We start from the raw sequence: 22,458 nt of genomic DNA, 5'->3' as shown, positions 1-22,458 counted from the left end.
ACAGAAGCAGGGTAACCGAAGAGTAAGTTCCGAATCCGACGATTGTGATCACAAACTATTTGCAGTTGCATGGAAAAATAGTTTTTCCCATTCAAATACGGTGAGGATCTTTTGGCATACTGTGTATTCTCTTGTCTGTCCGTCGATTGCCCAATCGCACCAGGCATCCTATTAACACCCAAAATTAGCTTCAGTTTGTGCCCTTTCCCCGGCCGACAGCCACTTTATCACGTCTACTCCTAAAACGACCTTTGTGTGACATTGTGCAACTAACCAACACAGATGTTAAAGCTGCCTGTCACATCTCTAAAACATGTTGTTTCATGACCGTCAAACCACAAAAAGATTCAGAATGTGTTGTAGTGAAAGCAGCTACCCATTTCCCCCTGCCTGATACTTATAATGGCTAGGTTTCCTGAATGTTTCACTTAACTCCCCTGCCACATGATGCCACACACGAAAGTGTTCCATAAATTCAGTGCAATACTTTCAACTCCCCATCACTCGACAGAAAATCCGAGTCCAATTCGATGGACATAAGCAATAAATTGCAGTTATAAATTTTATCTTTCAGCCAATTACAGTTTTTTTGGGTTTTGCAAGTAAATACTTTCATTCGATATGAAATAGATGAACACAGGAATTGCATCAGCTACTGAAATATTTAAGAACCCTCCACATCTTCGCTTATTGTCAAAAGGTCGGTCATATGGGGTATCAAATGAAATTTGTAACTGGATTGAGGATTTTTTGGTAGAGAGCACACAGCATGTTGCTTTGGATGGAGAGTCAACGTCAGATGTAGAAGTAACCTCGTGTGTTCCACAGGGAACCGTGTTGGGACCCTTGTTGTTTATCTTGTATGTCAATGATCTTGCAGACAATATTAACAGTAACATCATGATTTTTGCAGATGATGCAGTTATCTGTAATGAAGTACTCCTGGAAGAAGCTGCATAATTATTCAGTCAGATCTTGATAAGATTTCAAAGTGGAACAAAGATTGGCAACTAGTTTTAAATCTTCAGAAATGTAAAACGAAAGTAACATAAAATTATCTTATGTATATTATATCAATGAGTCACTGCTGGAATCAGCCAACTGATACAAATACCTGGGTGTAACACTCTATAGTGATATGAAATGGGATGATCACATAGGCACAGTCATGGGTAAAGCAGGTGGTAGACTTCGGTTTATTGGTAGAATGCTGGGGAAGTGCAATCAGTCTACAAACGAATTGCTTACAAATTACTCGTGTGACCAGTTCTAGATTATTGCTCCAGTGTGTGGGACCTGTACCAGATAGGACTAACAGAGGATATTGAACGTATACAGAGAAGGGCAGCACAAATGGTCACAGATTTGTTTAATCCATAGGAGAGTGGAACAGAGATATTGGAGGAATTGAATTGGAAGACTCTTGAAGATAAACATAAACTACCCCAAGCAAGCCTGGTAAGAAAGTTTCAAGAACCAGCTTTAAATGGTGACTCTAGAAATACATTACAATACCCTACGTATCGCTCACATAGGGATTATGAGAATAAGATTAGAATAATTACTGCACGCACAGAGGCATTGAAACAATAATTCTTTCCACGTTCCATACGTGAATGGAGCAGGAATAAACCCTAATAACTGGTATAATGGGACGTGCCCTCTGCCAGGCAGGTCACGGTAGTTTTTAAAGTATAGATGTCGGTGCAACAAAACAAGAGTCACGTTGATTATACCCCCACTCTAACCGAGGCAGTCCTGCGCATGCCAGAATCTAGCAGTTTGGGACGGCAGAAAAAAATTCCCGATAGAGTGAGGCTGCTTGCTCTCACTATACGGCAAACGGATACACACCAAATAGCCAGAAGTTACGAGAAGGGGCTGCTTATAGCGCGAGACTCCGTTGGCAGCTGCTTGAACGAACCATAAGAAATATTTCTAAGATGCTAGCAATCGATGGACGCTGGTCGATCAGATTGACAAACTCAAAGATGGTAGGGTGTTGTGGAAGAGGATTGGATATGGATATTTGAAAATTATGAAAAAAAATTTTTTTGTAACTATTTTGTAATATTCATAAATTAAAACAATTCCTAGTGAGTGTAGTGTGATCATCGATCATAAACAGTTCATGGCATTACAAGTGAAGTGGTGTAGGTGAGCATCTACCATAGTGTTTATATTTTCTGTAGCGTGCAATATTTTTCATGCAATTGTGTTGTAGTATGTTGAAGGGCCACTCTTTAAGGATTCGGTATAAAACCTGCTATATTCTGCTGATGTCCACTGGTTTCTCTAGCGTAGACTGTTATGAGTAACGAAAAGGGAGCATGCCGGTTTAGGAAGCAGAATACATACCGGTATTGTGTAAATGTTCGATAACAGAATGTTTTCAGGGCAGTAAGTATTATTTGACTGCTATGAGTATTCCTTATTATCAATTGATAATCACTGACATGGCTGGAGGCGTGTAGCTGTTACAGAATCCCAAAGTTGAAAATCTTCCATAAGTTTGAAGGGTTGACTTTTACTTGTGTTGTGTTACACTTGAAGAATGAACTTGTCTACTGTATAAATAACAACAGTCTACAGTGAACATTTTGAACAGTATTCAGTTGCAACGCAGCTGTAAAATGTATTCATTAATACTTTAGAAATGTATTTACTGTATTGATGCTTTTTTTTCGAGCGTTGTATAACAGATTCAGAGCTTTACTAGACCTCTGACAAATAATGCATCATGATAATTATTTCTCTCTAATAATGTCCTATGAGAAGCGAGATTCGTAATTTATGTTAATATACTGAAAAATCTGCATCAGTAGCACATCTTCCATTAAACTACTTAAGGATAATAATATTGTATAGAAAGAGTGCCAGGCAAAGCGATTCCATCTCAACTAACGCATTATGTCCACCTATAAAGGAAACTTTTAAGAAGTATTAAGAGGAAAATGGGAGGAATAGTACATGTTATTGGAAAATACATGAATTTCTTTGTTTTTATTGATCATTTATCTTATGCCTCTAGTACAGAAAATCATCAGTGAATGGAAGAAAGTGAATAGGGCAAGATCGAAATTGGGCTTGAAAATCTACTGTAGCAGAGGATTGTGTTTAATGAGCACATCATAAAAAATTACTGGTAGTGAAGTTACACAAAAGCAGATGATTAGATTTGAGGAGGAATGAATGAATAGCAACAGAATTTTAGGGAAGAGGAAAAATATTAGCTGGAATGATTTTGATAAACCATGTAGGGTTTTCAAACCTAAGATTCACATGTGTCTGAACATGACAGTTTATGATGACTTTTAGTGCAGAAATGGAGGGCTGTTCAGAGATCAATGGAAAGACACATGTTTGGAAATTAGTGAGAGAGGTAATACAAATAAATGATTCAGGGAACAGACTGGACTGGACAATATAATTAATTCTTTCTTTTATTGTTAATTTATTCTTCCAAGGATCACATTACAGTGATATTGGCTTTGTCATCATGGTGCAATGAAAATAAATAGCTTAAAAATATACATCCACTCAGAATATTCAAGTATTCTTTATGAGGATGGGGCAGATGGTCAGTCATGTCCTTGATGAAGAAACGATACCAGCATTTGCCTGAAATGATTTAGGAGAACCTAAATCAAAATGACCAGATGAGAAAACTCCATCCTGCTGAATATGAGGTCAGCATCTTAACAAATGCACTGCTTGATTTAGTTGGTCCCTGTTGTACAATGTTCTTTGATATAAACACAGTTTTTCTCTTCATCAGTGCACAAGAACACCCCCTAGGGACCGCAGACGAAGAGCTTGCTGCTGTGCCTCTTGCACCAATTCCGGACCCTTCAGAAAACTGGTTCTGTAAATGTGCCACTGTTCACCCTGTATGTCTTCATGTTCGTCTGTCAGTGTACCTGAAAAACAGAGTTGGCATCCTCCATGATAAGTAAGGTGTTGAACTCCGGAGGATAATATGCTTGCTGTCATACAGTGTAGATTTTTGTATGTGATTTTCTTGCCAAAGCATTGCAGTATTGTAATGTGACCAGGTGGTGGCATTAGCCACATTCATTATTAACCACTACTATCAAATCTTGTATGTTATCTTTAATTTATATTATGCATTAGTTATCAAGAATATTTTAGCTGCCTTTTTAAACAGATGTATTTTAGTAACCTTTTTCATTTCCTTGGGAAATGTATTATAAAATTTTATTCCCTGATAGAAAATGCTGTTTTGGGGTTTCTGTTTGTCTTTCTAGTAAATATAAGTCCAATCTGACTTTTGTTCCATGATTATGCATAGAACTTTTACTGAAATGCTTAGTAAGTTAATGTTTTTCCTGATGTGCACAGTAGATTGGTAGATGTAGGCCTACTCCCTTGGTGCAATAAGGATACAATGAGCCTGACTGCTAGTTATTAATCCTACAGCTCCGTTATGCAATTTGAAAATTTATCCTTGTTTTGTGCTTTGAATGCCTAGAAAAAAATTCCATACCTCAGAACTGAGTGTATGCATACATAGTATGTCACCACGAGACTTTTGCTGTTACAAACTGTTGATAATGTTAATTGACAATCAGAATTTTTACCTAAAAGCTTTTTTATACAATCTATAAATTTATCATGAATAGTTCATGTGACAGAATTGTGTTCCCTCTTTATTTTGAAGCGTGCACTGCTTTTCTTTATGTTCAGTGTTAATTTATTATATATGGCCCAATCCTAAACATACTTGAGAGTTTCACTTGCTTTCTCTAATACGAGTTACAGTGTTTTATCAGTGACAATGCTGTTGCTATCTTCAGCAAAGAGATCTTTTTCCCCATGTCTTATAGTATCTGGAAAGCAATTGATGTATGTTAACGAACTGAATTTTGCAACCAATACGTAATTCTGAGGATACTTATGTTTGTGTGTTGCTTGTCTGACAATTGTTTTACTAAAAAATTATCATGAGCAGATATGTGAACCGCTTTTTATAAGACTGGAACCACTCATTTTCCCTTCCTCTTATATCTAGTGCATCTAGCGTGTGTGGTAGTATTTTACTGCCAACAGTGTCAAAAAAACCTGGACAAGTTTATGATTGCCTGTAACACATCCATCCTTGTGAAGAATTTTAGTCATTTTGAAAACCAAAGTATGCTTCATTAAAAAGTTGTATCTATTCATGTAACTCATTAGTTTGTCTGCTAGGGCAAAAGGATTAGAGAGTGTACATGTATCAAATAATTTATTTATTTATTTTTTTCAGAAAATAATCATATCAGAATCACACTAAAGTTCAAATGGTGGAAGAAGTAAAGGTTTAAAAGAGGAGCAAAAATACTGTCTTATGAAACATGCATGATAATTGCATACTATAGATTTTGCATTGAAAATAAAATATTTAGGAATGAATTTTGACTGTCAGTCAAATTACGTAAAAGCAAGGCCCTAATCATTAAATGTTATTCCTATGTACACTCGATCTTTAATTATTTGGTAATGTTATGCACAAAATATGGGCATAATTTCCATTCCACATTAAGGGGAACATGAATAATAAGAATTGAACACTAATAGGTTCACTGTGAAAATCTGTTAAAAAATGTGGTAGTTCAAACTGAACTGCCCAAGTACATTTACTAATTCGTAATGCACTTAATCCATTATTGGGAGCAAGAAACAAATATAACTTACATTTACGAAGAAAAAATAAACTCCAAACATTATTTTCTGCTAGGTAATCAACCTGTACAATATGTTGCTCAAAGAAGCTGTGAAGAGACAACGAAAGCCAACATATTTTATCCTACAGTTAAAGCATACCTCTTACCTAATTAATAATAGGTGTATAGTAAAGGATCAATTAGGTAACACACTATATTGATTGTTAAAACAAAGCTTAAGCATATTGTAAAATACCTCTGCAATATAGAGAGAGGTTATAATTATACATCCACTACTTGACAGGGCCCTCATGAAAACGAGTGATAGTTGGACAATGAAACTTTGTGGAAACATTTGTAAGCACATGTGGATGAGAAATAATGAGTAAACCATTGAAAGAAACACACTTTAATTTCTTCATGAAAGTGTAACATTTGTTAATTGTTTACCATGATTATGTTCCCTATTACAAATATTGCCCAGTCTGACAACCATTTGCATCCATGACAGCCTGAAACCGCACTGGAGGTACCAATTCACTATATTGTTCGTAACACTTTTCAAAGGTGGAGCATGGAATGTTCAGCTATCTTGACACAACTCATTAACTGCTTGAAGATCACACATTACACATGACATCCAGCATTCTCAGCCATAGCAATGGTAACTTCTCCAACAATTTGTGACACAATTAGCTTGAGCCTCCCCCAGGAACTATTCTCATATTGACAGTTAATTTGAACTTCCGAATTATGTTCTTCAACTATGGTGTGGAAAGAGGACCTCTCCATATTCCTGTAATGCATCTGTACTCGCGAAAAGCAGCAGTGTTATGAGTAGAGCACTGCTTACCTTTTTGAGAAGGCTCTTGTTGACTGTCTGCAACTTTAGTGCACATTGATCTTTGTGTTTCAACCCTACTTCACCGTACCAGTGCCAGCAGCTAATGGCAAGCCATTACACTAGCACTACCAGCAACACAAATCTGGCAGTGCTCTGTCTGGACATCACTATTATGAAGTCCTTAACCACGTGGTAAATAGTTTTCCGTGTACCCTGGCTCAAATAGCGAAAGCTTACTTGCAACCACCCTGTACTTTTTCAGTATACAGTGTTATAGTTGTCTCCATTATCTAATTTATGGAACACAAGCCAAAATTCACTTGAAGCACTGATAGAAGTACACTGACACTGATAACTGTAAAATAGCTTAGTCAGTGACAGAGAAAACATGAAAAAATTTAACCACAAATAATAACCAATTTGTGAACAGTTCCTTATTAACAGTCATTATAAGAATGACGTATTGGTGGCATCCAATTAGTACATGGCTGGAGTAAGCAGTCTCAGGTCTGCTGCCTGCCGTGGTTGTCACTTTTTGGTGCTGTAATTTGGATGAGGGGCTACCAGATGCAAAGATTTTAGTTACAGCAGAAAGCGCTGTAATCAAGACACTGGGTATAAGGAAGGAGATGCTGGTTTGGATGTTAACTCCTTGAGGCAGTCTGACAGGCATTTATGTGCATGTGCTGTCAAACCATCAGTCAGGGATGTAAGTTGTAGAGTGGCTTCAGTACAGGCAGTAGCTGATGCTTCAGTTGTCACCGGAGCTGGTTTTGATGGCACCTCAAAGTTTGATGAAGATGGGAAAAGAAAGTATAGGTGGCAGTCCGGGTCTGCTTGAACCTTTACTAGCAGCCATCAAGCATGCTGGTCATAGTTGTCAAGTCAGACCAAAGGGCCCTGTGCTTAGTGTCAGTAGTGCAGGTGGACGCAAAAGACTAGGCGTCAGCAAGAGCAGTAGTGTGCAGTGTTAGGGTGCATTGTTAAGGTGCCTGCAGTAGTTCCGCAGGACTCGTGCCTCACAAGGTGTAGCTGTGTAAGAACTGAGAAATGTGAGCAAATCATTGGGAGAATTGGTATTAGGACTGAAAACCTGCCCACTGGATTTAATATGCATCCCATTTCCTCTGCTTCAGCTAGCTTAAAAAAGGTGAGTGATTCCTCACTGTTTGCAATTGTGTCTGAAGTGAATCTCTTGTTGTTATCCATTAAAAATTTCGGAGTGCCATAAATAGCAAAATTGTAGCACCCATTGTGTGTACATAAGGAAAATGAGAATATACATCAGTAATTATAAATCACATGTGATTCAGAAAAGGACCCTCAAAAGTCGACATGCACGTATTTTCACAGTTCAGTGGGTGTGGACCAAGGAAAAAACTTTCTCAGTTGCCACCTGTTTGAAGGATCGGGTTGCATGGAAGGGAACCAGTAGTTTGAAATCTTAAGTGAGTGACTGACCAATAGACCTAATGGCTAATTTTCATGTGATCACCCCCTTACCCCCACCCCTGTAGCTCTGGTGTAAGAGCCATTTCATGAGAGTATGAATTTGAGGAATGAAGAATAGTTCTTGATTCAGAGACAGTGTCATAGGGAAAGTAACACTTGAGAAGTGAATTTGCTCAAGATGGTATTCTTTTGGGCCAGTCTTACTGTACACGAGCTATTTTGCGCAGAATTGGATCTTTGACAATCTAGGAGGTAAATACACCTGACTGTACTGGGAAGTAATTGATAACAGAACAAATGTTGTTATCTGAGTGGAAAGGACAACTCCATGACAGTTGAAATAGGGTACAGGACCTGTGGGAAGTTGAGAGAGCATTGGCATTTAACTTACTGGCCAGTAGATTGGTAACATATTTGATATTGGTATTTGCGAAGCAAGAGAGCCCGATGTTGTTGACATTGTGTTGTTTCAACCTCAAGAGGATTGCAAGGTCCAAATAATGACCTCGAAGGCATGTTTGTGAATTGGAAGTGCACTATACAGTGATACAAATGAGATTTCTGGACTGTATAAAAACTGGCCAGTGTCTCTTTCTCAACCTGTGACTGTGTTGGGATTAATGTTTTTTATATGTAAGGTGTGCGGTACTCCATTTCATTTCCTGTGACCAAGAACCGTTCCGATACCATAATCTGAAGTGTCAGTTGTTTCTATGTAGAACTTGCTGGGGCTGTATGGAACGAGGCATGGTTTCAATTTCCAGTTTTGTTTCAGCATTGGGAAGCCCATTCACAATTTAGAGACTGCTCAAATTTTGGCATCTTTGCATTAAAGTGTATGTTATGGGACAGAAAGTTGTGCAACTTTTGAAAATGGAAATAATAATTCATTTTTCCTGAAAATGCCTCAAGTTCTTGTAAAGATGGAGTGGGCATTTCTGAAATTCATGAAATAGTGTGTAAGACGTCCTGTTTACTCAAAATTAATTATCTATATGTTGCATTAAATTGCACTTTATTGCAGTTCAATGCAGCATAGTGAACAATCACTCTAGGTTTGCCAGATGAGTTTAGTGCTGCGCCCCGTGACTCTGATGTCATTTAAATAATTGACACATGGGAATTGGCTGAATAAATTGCTGGAAGTAGGATTGGAAGATCGTAGTATTGCTGGCAACAATGAAAGGGAGTCATCGGTACTGGAACAGGCTGAAAGGAATCTTTCTTACAATAAAGTGCAGTGACATTGCATCAATTGGAATCTAGTGATACCTGTCTGAAAAATCTGTTTGTGTGTAATGTTTGGCTCTATTGAGAAAAGAGAATAAATCATCTGTGCATTGAATAGGGTTTAAATGAATGATAACTGGAGCTTTGATTGCCTTAAAATCCCCACGGGATCAGTAAGATTCTTTGTATATCTATATTTTAAGCTCTTGATTTTTATTGTATTACTGTGACAGCTCTTATATCAATGTGGTACTATGCTTGGATGAAACGAATAAATAAAATAAGATCTATTCTGTTTATGAATCACTACACGAGATGCTACAATGTCACATAAGACATGTGTGATAAGATTAGCCTAATCAAACTTGGGCAGTGTGACTCTGGTGTAAAATATACATTGTGAGGTACTTCGTGCATCATAAATCAAAAATAAGTCAGAAAATTCTTTTTAGTTTTCGACTGTTTGGTATAGTATTGCTGTGGGAACCACCTTAACCTGTTCATGTCCCTGAAAAACCAAACTCATTAAAGGCATCTATTCCAAATATGGTTTGAGTGTATGGGAGCAGCCCTACAAAAAAGGTATTTCCATGGATACATGTTTGTAGACTACTGGGATTACAGATTGACATTTAATCAGAATCAACTGTTGTTTATATGAGAATAAAAGTCCAGATTGCTTAGAAAGAGGTAGTTTTCCAATCCAGAAGTGAAGACAGTTGCATCCATGACTACCTGGAACTTTACTGGTTGGCACAAACTACATAAGTCGATAAGTAATTTTTATGATGTGCCTGTTGATGGCTGCCACTGTGCATGTAAGTGATGCGCACCATTGTCCTGCTTGAAACAAAATCAACAACGAACAGTGTGAGATTGACAGACACTCCTGACATTGCTAGAGTTAAGGGATTGGGAAAAATGGAGCACACTTATTTCGACAGTTCTGCTTTGAATGATTGACAAGATGCTGAGGAAGAGGTGAGCAGATAGACCACATGTCTTGTGTATGTTCCCAAGTTGGCTGTGACATTACTGGAACTTGATCATTCACTATGGTGACTTCTGGGCTGCACCAAAGATGTCATTATGCTGCCTGAATTAAGGTATAACTTTGCGCAATTGCCGAAACTTCAGAAAGTGATGGGAATGTCTAGCACAGTGCCTGTGTTCAAATCTTTTTGTGTGATGCAGTCATGAATTAAGGAATCTGCATAAGACTGTCTCGTACTCAGTCAGTAGGATTGTGATGAGACACACGAAACTGAACACACATAACTGAAATGACACAACCACGCTGGTACTGCCTAATTTTGTTTGTTACAATACACATACATTAGTTCAACAGTAAGGGAAAGGGGCAGTGCATTAAGGTCCTTTAAAGAGTGTAATGTATGAATCCATTAAATTGTGTGGTCCCTTACTTCTATGGTATGCTGCATAATTATGCTGAATATATTTTTAGTAAAGTATCACTTGTTGACACACTATAAAGGAAGTCCAAGCTGTGGTTGGGGTGGCAGATGACATTGACAGCAATGCTATGAGAATAGCCACATGTGGTTGGAACGGTTTCATCTTTTTCTGTTTATTATGGAGCAGTTCCAGTAACACTTGTTACATTCTTGTCCACGTGGATTTGTAGCCTCTCATTGACAATGTTTTATGATACATGCATAACCCAAGTTTTTGAAGACAAGTCAAAATACATTAGAAGTGCTGATAAAAATATTCTGATGCTGAATAGCCTCATTGTTGCCATGAATGAGTTTAACCAGAATCAATGTCCAGTTCATAAACATTGTAGCACTAATCGTGTTGAGATTTACTTAAAGTTATCATACAAATAATATCTGCAGAGAATAAACAGACACAAATCTATGACTCATGGTAGCTGTTTTCATAACACGCTGTGGTTTGGATGGTGGTGCTGCTTGACAATAAATTTCTAATCAGCAGTTGCAACCCTGCAACTGGTGGACCTTAGTGACCATATCAATATTAACACCTGACCATGCCAGAGGTGGTCACAAGATGTCCGGGAGCTTTGATGATCATCTCTGCTCATCTTCCAGAGCTAAGCATCTCATTCATAATAGATGGGTACTGGCTCTCTTTTTTAGACAGGCAAATTGGAAAGCATGAAGAATGTAATGGAAAGGTGGATATGGTCAACTTCCTGAAACCATTAGAAATGTTGTGCATAATGCCTAGTGATAAGGTAAGACTGAGTTTTAGGATATTAGTTGTAACATTATCAGCAAACTTGGTTGCAAATATGTGTACAGGCTAGAGAAAAATTGTGTCATGACATTTTAACACTGGATAGCTCACGTCAGTAGGAACCAAAATTACTAATTTTGTGTAGGTCGACAACGCACCATTTTTAAACTACGGAAATTTGGCACCATGTGCTCCGATTGGCTGTGGGTTTGCTCTGTTGCTGTTTGTTGGTTGACGGGCAGCACTATGGTTGTCGGTTCACTCATACAAATGTCTCTTGCCCCACCATCACCCCAACGTGATACACATACGTGTCAAATAGGTTCTGCTGTTTGTCTCCACCTCATGTCAGAGGCATTCACATGTAAGCTACACTTCAGAGCACATGCACATCACCTGCGATTTAGTCGTACAATAAGCATGGCGGCACAGTATTCGCTTGAAGGACAATGAGGTATGGTTTTTGTTTATGGACTAGCCGGCGTTAATGCACATGAAGCTCAATGGTTGTATGAGGAACGGTGCCCAGCAAGACGCCACCCACACCTGCAAACGTTTACAGTAGTTCACCAGCGACGTGGCAAAACAGTCTCATTAGTGGGATATCATGGTGATGCTGGAGGACCTAGAACGCGATGGGATGCTGCATTTGAAGAGACAGTTCTCGAGTGCTTCGAGGAAGCACATACGACAAGTGCTCAAGTGGTTGGACACAACACGGGGGTCACTCAGTGGTTAGTCTGGGAAGTGTTGAGGGGTGACGGCCAGCATCCATTTAGTTTCCACCCTGTCCAAGACCTAAATCCTGTGGCGGACTATGGACACACGCTAGAGTATTGCTGGTGGTTTCTGCAATGTGTTGAACGAGATCCCAACTTCCCCGCCATTGTGTTGTTTACCAATGAGTGCACATTCCATTGGGATGGCTGTTACAACACTCAAAACGTTCAATACTGGGCAAGGGGAAATCCTCACGTCACGTACTTCCACAGACACCAGGAATGATTTTTGCTCAACATTTGGGTAGGAATTGTGGGTGACCATCTGATTGAGCTGGTCCGTCTACCTCGTCGACTTACTGGGGCAAATTACCTTCGCTTTTTGCAAGAAACTCTATCCAGCCTGCTGGAAGATGTTCCCCTGGACATACGGCTACACATATGGTTGCAGCATGATGGTGCATCCACACATCACAGTCATGCTGTGCGCGGATATTTAAATGAACTCTTCGACGGTTGAGTAATTGGCAGAGGTGCTTGTAGGACATGGCCCCTGGATTCACCAGACCTCACGCCACGGGACTTTTCCCGGGGATTCGTCGAGGTTCTAGTTCTCCCACCTAGACATGGACCACCTAGAAACAAAGAGGAATTACTGGATCATATTCAACATGCCGTCAATCACATCAGGCAATGCCAGAAATCTTTGAAAGAGTTTGGCAAAACACTGTTTGGCATTACCAAGCTTGTGTCATGTCAGAGGGTTGCTAGTTTGAGCATCCGCTTTAAATAAACAATGTCCTAGCTACAAAAAAAAAAAGGACCTTTTCAGGGCCAACACATTTGTAAAAGACTTACTGTACATGAACAAGCAGCTGTTGATGGGTTTGTTCCCGGTACGTCTTATCATGAAACTACAATGGATGTGTTGGGAGCCTGGCGGATTAGCCCCCAGAGTGGAAGGAGGGCGCACTACCACTGAGCGTGCGGCCCACCTTGGATACATTGCGATCTCCAGCAGGCAAAGCATTTGCGATCATGCCTTGTCCAGAGCATCCATCAAGAGTGCAATCTGACAGCCAATTGGAGCGCGTGGCACAAAGTTTCCATAGTTTAAAAATGGTGTGTTGCTGACCTACACAACATTGGTAATTTTGGTCGCTACTGGCATCAGCTACCCAGGGTTTAAATTCAGTGACACAATTTTTCTCTGCCCTGTATATAAAAGCTGTCAAAATTTTAATTAATGTAATACGGGAAAGTCCTGGATGGAATACAAATAATGGATCAAGTAAATATTTTTGTAGAAGAGTGGATGAGAAGTAGAAAGAAGAGGGAAGGATGAATAGCACTGCAGCCCAAAATGGAGTAAGGAGTTGTATTGGATGGAGTGGACGAGGAGAAGAAAGAAGAGGGTAGGATGAAGAGAAGGGAGAATATGAGCTAGGGAAAGGCAGTAAAGAAAGAGGGTAAGAATGTGGTACCAGTGAGTTCACTCTGGTCCTGGTAGGGGAAGTTTCATGGGGGTGGGGGGCTGCAGGATAGAAAAAGGGAAGAGGGAGAGTGTAGAGATGTGTAGGTGTAGAGTAATTGACATGTGAATTGAACTAATATGTAGAGCGAGTGAACTGAAGGAAACGGGGTGGGGAGGCACAAGAGTATGTATGAGTGTCACAAAGGAGGTAGTGGAGATTGAGACAAGGGGACTATTAGAACCAAGGAAGACGTTGTAGGTAGAGTTCCCACCTATACAGTTGAGAGACAGTGTTCTTTGGCTGGAAGATCAAGATGTCACTGGTTGTACTATCGCCATCGATGTCATTTTTGTTGTGTGAAGTGACATACGTGTGTCCAAGGTGTCAATTTTACTATTGGCTATTTGTTAAAGTGTACAGTGTTTGACGGCCATGTCTGCGTAAATGCCAGTGTAGAAGTTGCAGTGGAGTTGGGGTACAACGTGGCTGTTTTCATAGATGATCCTGCCCCTGATGTAATAAGAGAATATGCCTGTGATGGGACAGATATCATGCATGTGGCAAGGGAGCGGGAGTAGGTGTGCCATCAAGAAGATGGAGCAGGATGTTTCATAGTTTGAGTGGTTGTTGGAATTTTTCCTTGGGAGTAGTGGGAAGAATATTCCTCATTTCAGTGCACAGTGAAATATAATTGAAGCCCTTCCAGAGGATCTATTTAAGCACCTTGGCACTGCCACAAAGTTGTTCACTGTCGTTGGTGTGTTCTGATGTTCTCCAACCTTCTCATCCAGATCGTTGGGTAGGTGATGAGCTGTACACCAGTGACCATTCCCTGATCTGAATACATCTATCAGTTTGAGCTGTACCAACTAGAAAACTGCCCACGTGGTTGCATAGAAAGGTGAACGTGGGTGCTGCACAACAAATGTCTGTGTTTGATTGTCGAGGCAGTTTTCAGTTATGAGTTGATTATAACCCCAAAATGGGCCAGCACATCGCTGGCAAATCTGTGTTGAAGTTTTTGAGACAGCAGTGAAGACCACCTGTTCTTCTGTGGAGTGATGTTGGATATTTAGATTTCAGCTAACAGTGCAGCTATCATCAGTGCGTTACAGGCAGTCATGTAGACTCAGCATTGTTTCGACAACACATAGTACAAAAAAACTGTGGTATGTACAGCCATCAGTCAAACTGATGCAGACCATCTTGTTCTAATCACTGCCCTTGCAGGATCCAGCTTTATGTCTTTACTAACAATAAGTGATTGCTGAGAGGACAGTTCCTCTAGTGATGAAGTTTACATCTTGCATGGTAACTTGTCTCAATGTTGATAGTACTGACACATCACTACATTGCAGTGCCTCACTGGGAATGCTACAGAAATCTTTCTCAAGTAGTTTAATTTAAAGTGGTGAAACTGATCAGTCTGTCATGGAAGGAAGCTATTTAACTCCCTTCTTAAGCATGGGAAGGACAGGAAATGCTATTATAATGCTGTCCTGACCAGCCGAATGGGAAAAAACTTGGAATGAATAGTCAACTGCAACCACATTTTGATCTTAGAATCCAGACAGCTTATAGTAGCTTTCACTGTAGATTCAGAAGGCATCATACAGTTGATAACCTCACCCTGCTGGAGGTAGCCAGAAACAGGCCTTTCTGTGCAAGCAATGCCTGACTTTTGACCCTGAGATGCCTGTAATAATACCTGTAAGCACTGTATTCGCAGACTGCCACAAACATGGGTCAACCGAAAAGGCTTTCCTGATATGCTTATTTTGTCTCTCTCTACATTGTTTTAGATTTTGAGTTCATGACCTGCTACCAGATCATTTGATACAAGATTATGGTGTGCCCCAAGCTAGTGTTTTAAATGAGATCCTATTTTTAATAGTTATACATAGTATTATATCCACAGTAAAGAGTCCTCTGAAGTTGTATAGGTTAATTGCCGTCTTAAGCAACTGCTCCATCTTCTTTCAGCGACCACAGAGAATGCTTTAAAATAAAGCATCTTCTGTGGTCGCTGTAACAGAATGGTGTTTTTCTCATACAATTTTGTTTGTTTTGATCATTAACAGCTCACATGCTATACTTGTTACTATAAACAGTTTTTATTCTTTTTTTACTCAGTTTTTTTGTTGTTCATCCGTTCTTCTTCATCTTCAATGTGTGTGGGTTGGGTATCAGCATTTGCAAACAGCTCCTTCAATGCACTTAACACATTTACTCTTCTGTGTTGGGAAGTATCACTGTCCTCTCGTCATTTTGCATGTTTTGTTTTGCTGTTGTGTGATGCATTCATGTTTCGCTTGTTTTTACAGTGGTGGAGACATCTGCTATTGCTCTGTGAGGGTTTATATTTCCCTGTTAAGAAGATAGAGAGACAGAGAGAATATCACATTTTTATTTTATTTATTTTCTATGTTAATTAAATAAGTAATTTACTTTTTTAAAGTGGTGGTATATATGTGTGTGTGTGTGTGTGTGTGTGTGTGTAAGAGAAGTGGGGATATATATATATATATATATATATATATATATATATATATATATATATATATATATATATATATATATATATATATATATATATATATATAGGTAGGTTGGTTTTTCTGTAAAGTTTTTCTCTAAAGTACTCCCCGTCCCCTCAGCTTTAAGTACTTTTTTTTATTTTTTTTATACCACTACACAAGAGAACAACATAGAAACACAACAGATGAGATGGCACACAACTAGCATGTGGACATAAACTGACACACAGAATTGGGAACATCCTCAGGAAACAAAGAATAAGAAAAATATAGCAAAGCAACAACTCTGTACAGAAATGTCTAAAAAAGGAAGATAAGATGGACAGCTACCAAAATCTTGCATTTACCAACTCCAGTGTAACAACTGTGAAGATCTATACTGAGGACGGGCAGGTAGAACTTTTTAAATAGGGTGTAAGGAACACAGAAGAGCATGGAAACGTGGTACCAGCCATTCAGTGTTTGCAGAATGCCTCCATCAAGAAAACCACCACCTTGCCACAATGGAAAAGGACATGAAATAGATTCAGCAACAAGAAACATCTCTTACACCTACAAGAAAACTTTCAAATTCAAAAAGCAATAATAGAGAAGCAACGCCTAATAAATGACCAGACAAACTTCAGCAACCAGATGCTATTTAAACTAACAAAACATGTTGTTGAGAAAGAACAACTCGGATCATCCTCCACTGTACCAATCATTGTATACAGCAGATACTCATGGATACATCAGGTATAAGGAAGGTTCTTTGGTGTCAAGTACATAATGTTATCAAATGCACCATCAAAATGAAATAGTTGAAATTATGGTGTGCGTAAAGATATCAAAAAATGTTGTAAAACACACACACACACACACACACACACACACACACACACACACACACACACACACACACACACACAAAGATAATTACTCCCAATTAGGAAAACAAATAAAAAATAAAAAAAATAAAAAAGTGCTTTACAGAAGGGGAAAACTACTTTACAGGAAACACTCCCCCCCCCCCCCCCTCTCTCTCTCTCTCTCTCTCTCTCTCTCTCTCTCTCTCTCTCTCTCACTCTCACTAGTTGGAAAATATAAACACAAAATACGAATGCATCCCACAATAGCAAAACAAACTGCCCAAAATGGTGAGAAGTCAGTGATACTTCCCAACATGGAAGTGTAAATGTGTGAAGTGCAGTGAAAGTGCTGTGTACAAATGCAAATACTCAACACACACACATGGAAGACAAGGGATGGGGAAGGGGGGAGGCTGAGTAACGAAAAGAATAAAAACTTTTTATAGTAAGTAATATGCAAAGTATGCTAACTGTTTATGATCAAAACAAACAAAATTATACGAAGAAAAAACTGTATTGTTACAGTGACACTGAAGATTCTTTAGAGTAAAGCAAAACACGTCTGTTAAAAAGACTTTTATTACAGTTGCTAAAGATGGGTATTAAGCTATAAAACTTGTACATGTGCAGCTGCAGAAAAAAAGAGGCCAAAAAGCAAAGAAGACAACATACTTACGAAGTTTTCTTTATTTGTAGATGACTTTTCGATTTTTGGTTCACATTTCAGCCTTAAGCAAGTACAAGCCAGCTGCAGTTCTGGCTAAAGGATCTCGCATTAAAAACAGAATTTAAATGTTTTGCAGACAAAAATATGTTGTGTAGGTTTTAATGATTTGTGCCATGTTCCTAATCCTTCAGAACTTAAATTTACAGTGACATTGAGCTTTCAGGTATTTCAATTTTGATCAGGAGCTTACATCATGACTGTCTCACTTTAGAGAGTTAGAAATTAATTCACTCAAAGTACTTAATGTTTTGAAAAGTATTACACCCTGACCATGGGAAGCAGAACAAGCCTGCCATTTTCAGTTTTATAGAGCTTTTGTATGTGTTGTCTGTTTCATTATGGTTACATGGCGTACACATTTGACAGAACATCATACCTTAAGGTATTGGATGCAGTCCACCATGATGGTGCTTTGTTACCACAGGAGAGTTTATAGTGAGCCCTGTTTCCTGCCTTAACACTGAAGCTGGCCAGGCACCACTTTATATTTGGTGACAACAACTCACATTATTACAAGAATGTAAAATATATCCTGTACTTCAGATGTGTGCATCCCATGCTATTACTGACCCATCCATGGAGTGATATTGCTTTAATCAATATCTGTGCAAGGAGTCATTTAGAATCTGTGCAACGAGTCATATTTTGGGAATAGGTGTGCTGAATAATAAGTTATATGCAAAGAGTGAAATAAATCAATAACTTGACTTCTGAAAGGACTAATTTTAGAAAAGAAGACACTAAAAATGTGATTTTTAGACATTTGTTTGGCAGTGTTGTAGATACGCACAATGTATGGGTGAAAATAGAGGCAGAAGGTGCTTTGGCTACTGGGTAGTCTTTACTGATTGTCTCTTCAGGCTTCACCTGTCAGATACATTTACATTTTACCACTCTGAGATACACGTGATATGGATTGGACGAGAGAAATCCGAGGGAAGTGTCTGATCTTATCCTCTTGGCAGTCTGAGGTCCCTTCAGGAAATGTATCCAGTAGACACTCGTCTTTCGTTACAACAGCATGGGACTGAGGTTGTATTCTGATGGTTGCCAGGACACCCAGGAATATGCTGATGAAATTGAACTGACAGACACTTGAAGATCAACACAAACTGTTCTGTGATGGCCTATTTGCAAAGTTTTGAGAAACAGCTTTTAAATTATGAATCTAGGAATATATTGCAACTACTTGGATGCCCTGTACCCAGACAAATAAAGAAATATATCGTAAGTAGTTCAGTTATGACCTGGCTGTTCATAGTTACTCAGCAGCAATTGGAACATCTCTTCTTCTTTAAAGAAGGGAAAAAACTCCAATCAAAAGAAAACCAAAGCAAAGAAGGACCATACAGCATCAGACCTCCTGACAGTTTTTGAGATCTCCAACAATGAAAAGTCTGCTCTGGGTTTCAGAATAAATCTTAACGAGTCAATTATCCATTCAATAATCCGTTCACTAATAATTGTAAACTCCTCTTCTCAGTGTAAGGGAAAAAGTTTAGGACAAGGAAAGGTTGAATCATCAAGAAGTGTACTACATTATATTCCAACAAATGTATTCGGGGACGAAGTAGAGGAACTGAACCTCCAGGCACATGAAACACCAAGTTGTATATGCCGACAGGAAACCTGTTTCAAAGTCACTGATACACCTTTACTTAAGGGCTGCAACATACACAGGAAGGGCGATATTAGTGAAGAGTGGACTGACAGTGGGGATGAATCTATCAGTCGGTGACACGTACTACTCTTTCCCAATCTCCCTTGCTTAGAGACCAATGTAGTTATTGTACTTCTTACCAGCATTGCAATATATTTTATTGGTTTGTATTAAAGCACTATTGTAGAAACTCTATGGATGTTTGCATAAAGGTACATACATCTACATATATACTTTGCAAGCCACCATACAGTGTTTGGTGGAGGGCAGAACACACCATTATTAGTTATTTCCTTTCCTGTTCTTCTCACAAATAGAGTGAAGGACACAGATTGTCTGTATGACCCCATTCAGTCCCTGATTTCTCTTATCTTTGTGGTCCAAACATTACATGTATTTTGCCAGCAGTAGAATCGTTCTACAGTCAAGCTCAAATTTTGGTTATCTAAATTTCTTCAATAGTGCCTCGCGGAAAGAATGTTGTCTTCCCTCCAGGGATTCTGATTAGAGTTCACAAGGCATGTCCATAATACTTGTGTGCTAATCGAACCTACTGGTGCCGGCCGAAGTGGCCGTGCGGTTAAAGGCGCTGCAGTCTGGAACCGCAAGACCGCTACGGTCGCAGGTTCGAATCCTGCCTCGGGCATGGATGTTTGTGATGTCCTTAGGTTAGTTAGGTTTAACTAGTTCTAAGTTCTAGGGGACTAATGACCTCAGCAGTTGAGTCCCATAGTGCTCAGAGCCATTTGAACCATTTTTGAACCTACTGGTAAAAAGTCTAGCTTTGTACTTCTGAATTACTTGAACGTCTTCCTTTAATCTGACCTGGTGGGGATCGAAAACACTTGTGCAGTACTCAAAAATGGGTCACATTAGTGTTCTGTACGCTGTCTTCTTTATAGATGACCTACACATTCCAAAAATTCTTGCAATAAACTGAAGTTGACAATTCATCTTCCCTCCTACCGACCTGATGTGCTCATTTCTTTTCGTATCATTTTACAACATTATGCCTAGCTATTTAATTAATGAAACTGTGCCAAGTAGCACATTATAAATGCTGTATTCAAACAGTACAGGATTGTGTTTCCTATTTATCATTTTTCTTCATTTAGAGTGAACTGCTATTCATAACAGTGACTAGTAGTTTTGTCTAAGTCATCCTGTATCCTCCTGTTGGCACTCAATGATGAAACCTTCCCATACACAATAATGTCATCAGCAAACAGCCGTAAATTTTCACTCACCCTGTCAATCAGGTAATTTGTTATATGGTGAATCAGAGCAGTCCTATCACAATTCCCTTGGGTACTCCTGACGATACCTTTGTTTGTGATGAACAGTCGTTGTCGAGGAAAGATATTGGGTTTTATTACTTAAGAAGTCTTCGAGCCACTTACATATCTGGGAACCTAATCCGTATGCACATATCTTCAACAACAGTCTGCAGTGGGGCATTGTGTTGAATGCTTTCTATAAATCTAGAAGTATGGAAGACAGGAGTGCAGTACAGCGCCATAGGCTAAAAAGATAAAGTATCCAGTGTAGAAATGTCCAGGCAAGAGCAGTCCATGGCACAACTTGTGATATCAGAGTCACAACTAAACAGCTGAGAAAAAGCCCAAGCATAAACATGTCCATAGTGATAATTCCATATACTGGCATAGTGAGAATGTAATAATAGCTTCAACACTAGATGTTGCATTTGCTATAATTGCAGATTTGCCCTCTTTCTTGCAAACAGCTGCCTAGTGGGTTGGCAAAGAGATGCAACACGGAGTGGCACTAATGGCTGCATCTGGAGTTGTGCCCTTGGCTATATGAGAATAGCTGCGAGCTCTTCCATATTGCTCTCGGGCAGCACTATCAAAGTGTTTTTATATCTGTCTTCAAGTGAACCTTTGATTGGAAAAATATGATACTGTCTCAGTAAACTCTCTCACGCGTTGAACTTACATGATGTATTCAATGCACTTAACATGATACCACCTAGTGGTTGAAGTGATTAAGAGACTCATTTGACTATAACAATGAAAACAATCAATTATTGATAAAATTATTTAATTGGATAGATAAAAAATCTACTCACCAAGCGGCGGCAGAACACACACATAAGACTGTTCTGTTTGGCAAGCTTTCGGAGCCAGTGGCTCCTTCTTCAGGCAGAAGGGTTGAAGGGGAAGGAAGAAGGGTGAAGGAAAAGGACTGGAGAGGTCTAGGAAAAGGGCTAGATTTTGGGAAAGTCACCCAGAACTGCAGGCAGGGGAGACTTACCGTATGGGATGAGAAGGAAAGACTGATTGTTGGGGGCTGCATCGGATGAGATTTGAAAACCTGAGAGCTTAAAGGTGGAAGACAGGATAATATACAAGACAGAGATTACCACTAAAACATCACGCATGAATTTATAAGAGTGAAAGGTGAGTGCATTGTACATATTCACTCCGTTTCAGTTTTCTACATCTTTCATTGTCTTTCCCGTCTATTTTTCACTGCCCCCTCCCACCTCCATTGCTCTCCACAGCAGTTGAATTTCATGGAGATACAATTCCTTCCCCATTCACCACCACCACCACCACCACCACCACCACCACAACCCCATCATGGGTAAATTTCTTATTTTAATTTTGGTTGTATATCACGTAATTTATATGTTACTACTGTTACCAGACTTCCCTCTAAATCCATTCTGTATTTATATTTCAGTACGAAGTGTCAGAAGATGGTCACAGTCTGACAGAAACTAGTTATCATTAAAAATAGATATTGTATTACAGTCAAGACTGTTTCTAATCTATTTTAAAGTATTTTAGCCTCTCCAAGAGAAATGTTCTTACAAATTATTCATTGTGTAGATCTGTTTCATTTGAAGAACATAGGGCAGAAAAATCCCTAGATGTGGTACACAAACAGTGGGGTGCCCCTTTCACATGATAGTAAATGGGTGCATACACTGTAAGTTGCACAAGAGTTTAAATTAAAATTTGTATTGCAGTTGTTCTCTCTTACTCTAAGTAGCTTTGTCTTTCACAAAATCAAAGTTTAGGAAGGTCATGCAGGACCATAAACAGCATTAGAGA

At 39.1% G+C, this 22,458-nt stretch overlaps 1 protein-coding gene across 3 annotated transcripts in view; it reads left to right on the top strand.

The window, feature by feature from the left end:
* Window positions 1–1,965: 1,965 nt before the first annotated feature.
* The window catches only part of LOC126457766 (cleavage and polyadenylation specificity factor subunit 1), a 296,801-nt gene continuing 276,308 nt past the window's right edge, over window positions 1,966–22,458 (top strand). Inside the window, exons 1-2 of one of the 3 annotated variants that reach the window (XM_050094331.1) lie at window positions 1,966–2,157; window positions 2,225–2,400. The gene's annotated coding sequence lies outside the window, so the exon portion shown is untranslated. Of the gene's footprint in view, window positions 2,158–2,177; window positions 2,401–22,458 lie in introns of those variants that run through there. The other 2 variants (XM_050094330.1, XM_050094332.1) reach the window with 2 other exon arrangements.

The sequence above is a fragment of the Schistocerca serialis genome, chromosome 2, assembly GCF_023864345.2.
Source record: "Schistocerca serialis cubense isolate TAMUIC-IGC-003099 chromosome 2, iqSchSeri2.2, whole genome shotgun sequence".
In the NCBI taxonomy this organism is placed as follows: Eukaryota; Metazoa; Arthropoda; class Insecta; order Orthoptera; family Acrididae; genus Schistocerca; species Schistocerca serialis.
The sequence above is the reverse complement of the archived record's forward strand: the minus strand, read 5'-3'. Positions and strand labels throughout refer to the sequence as shown.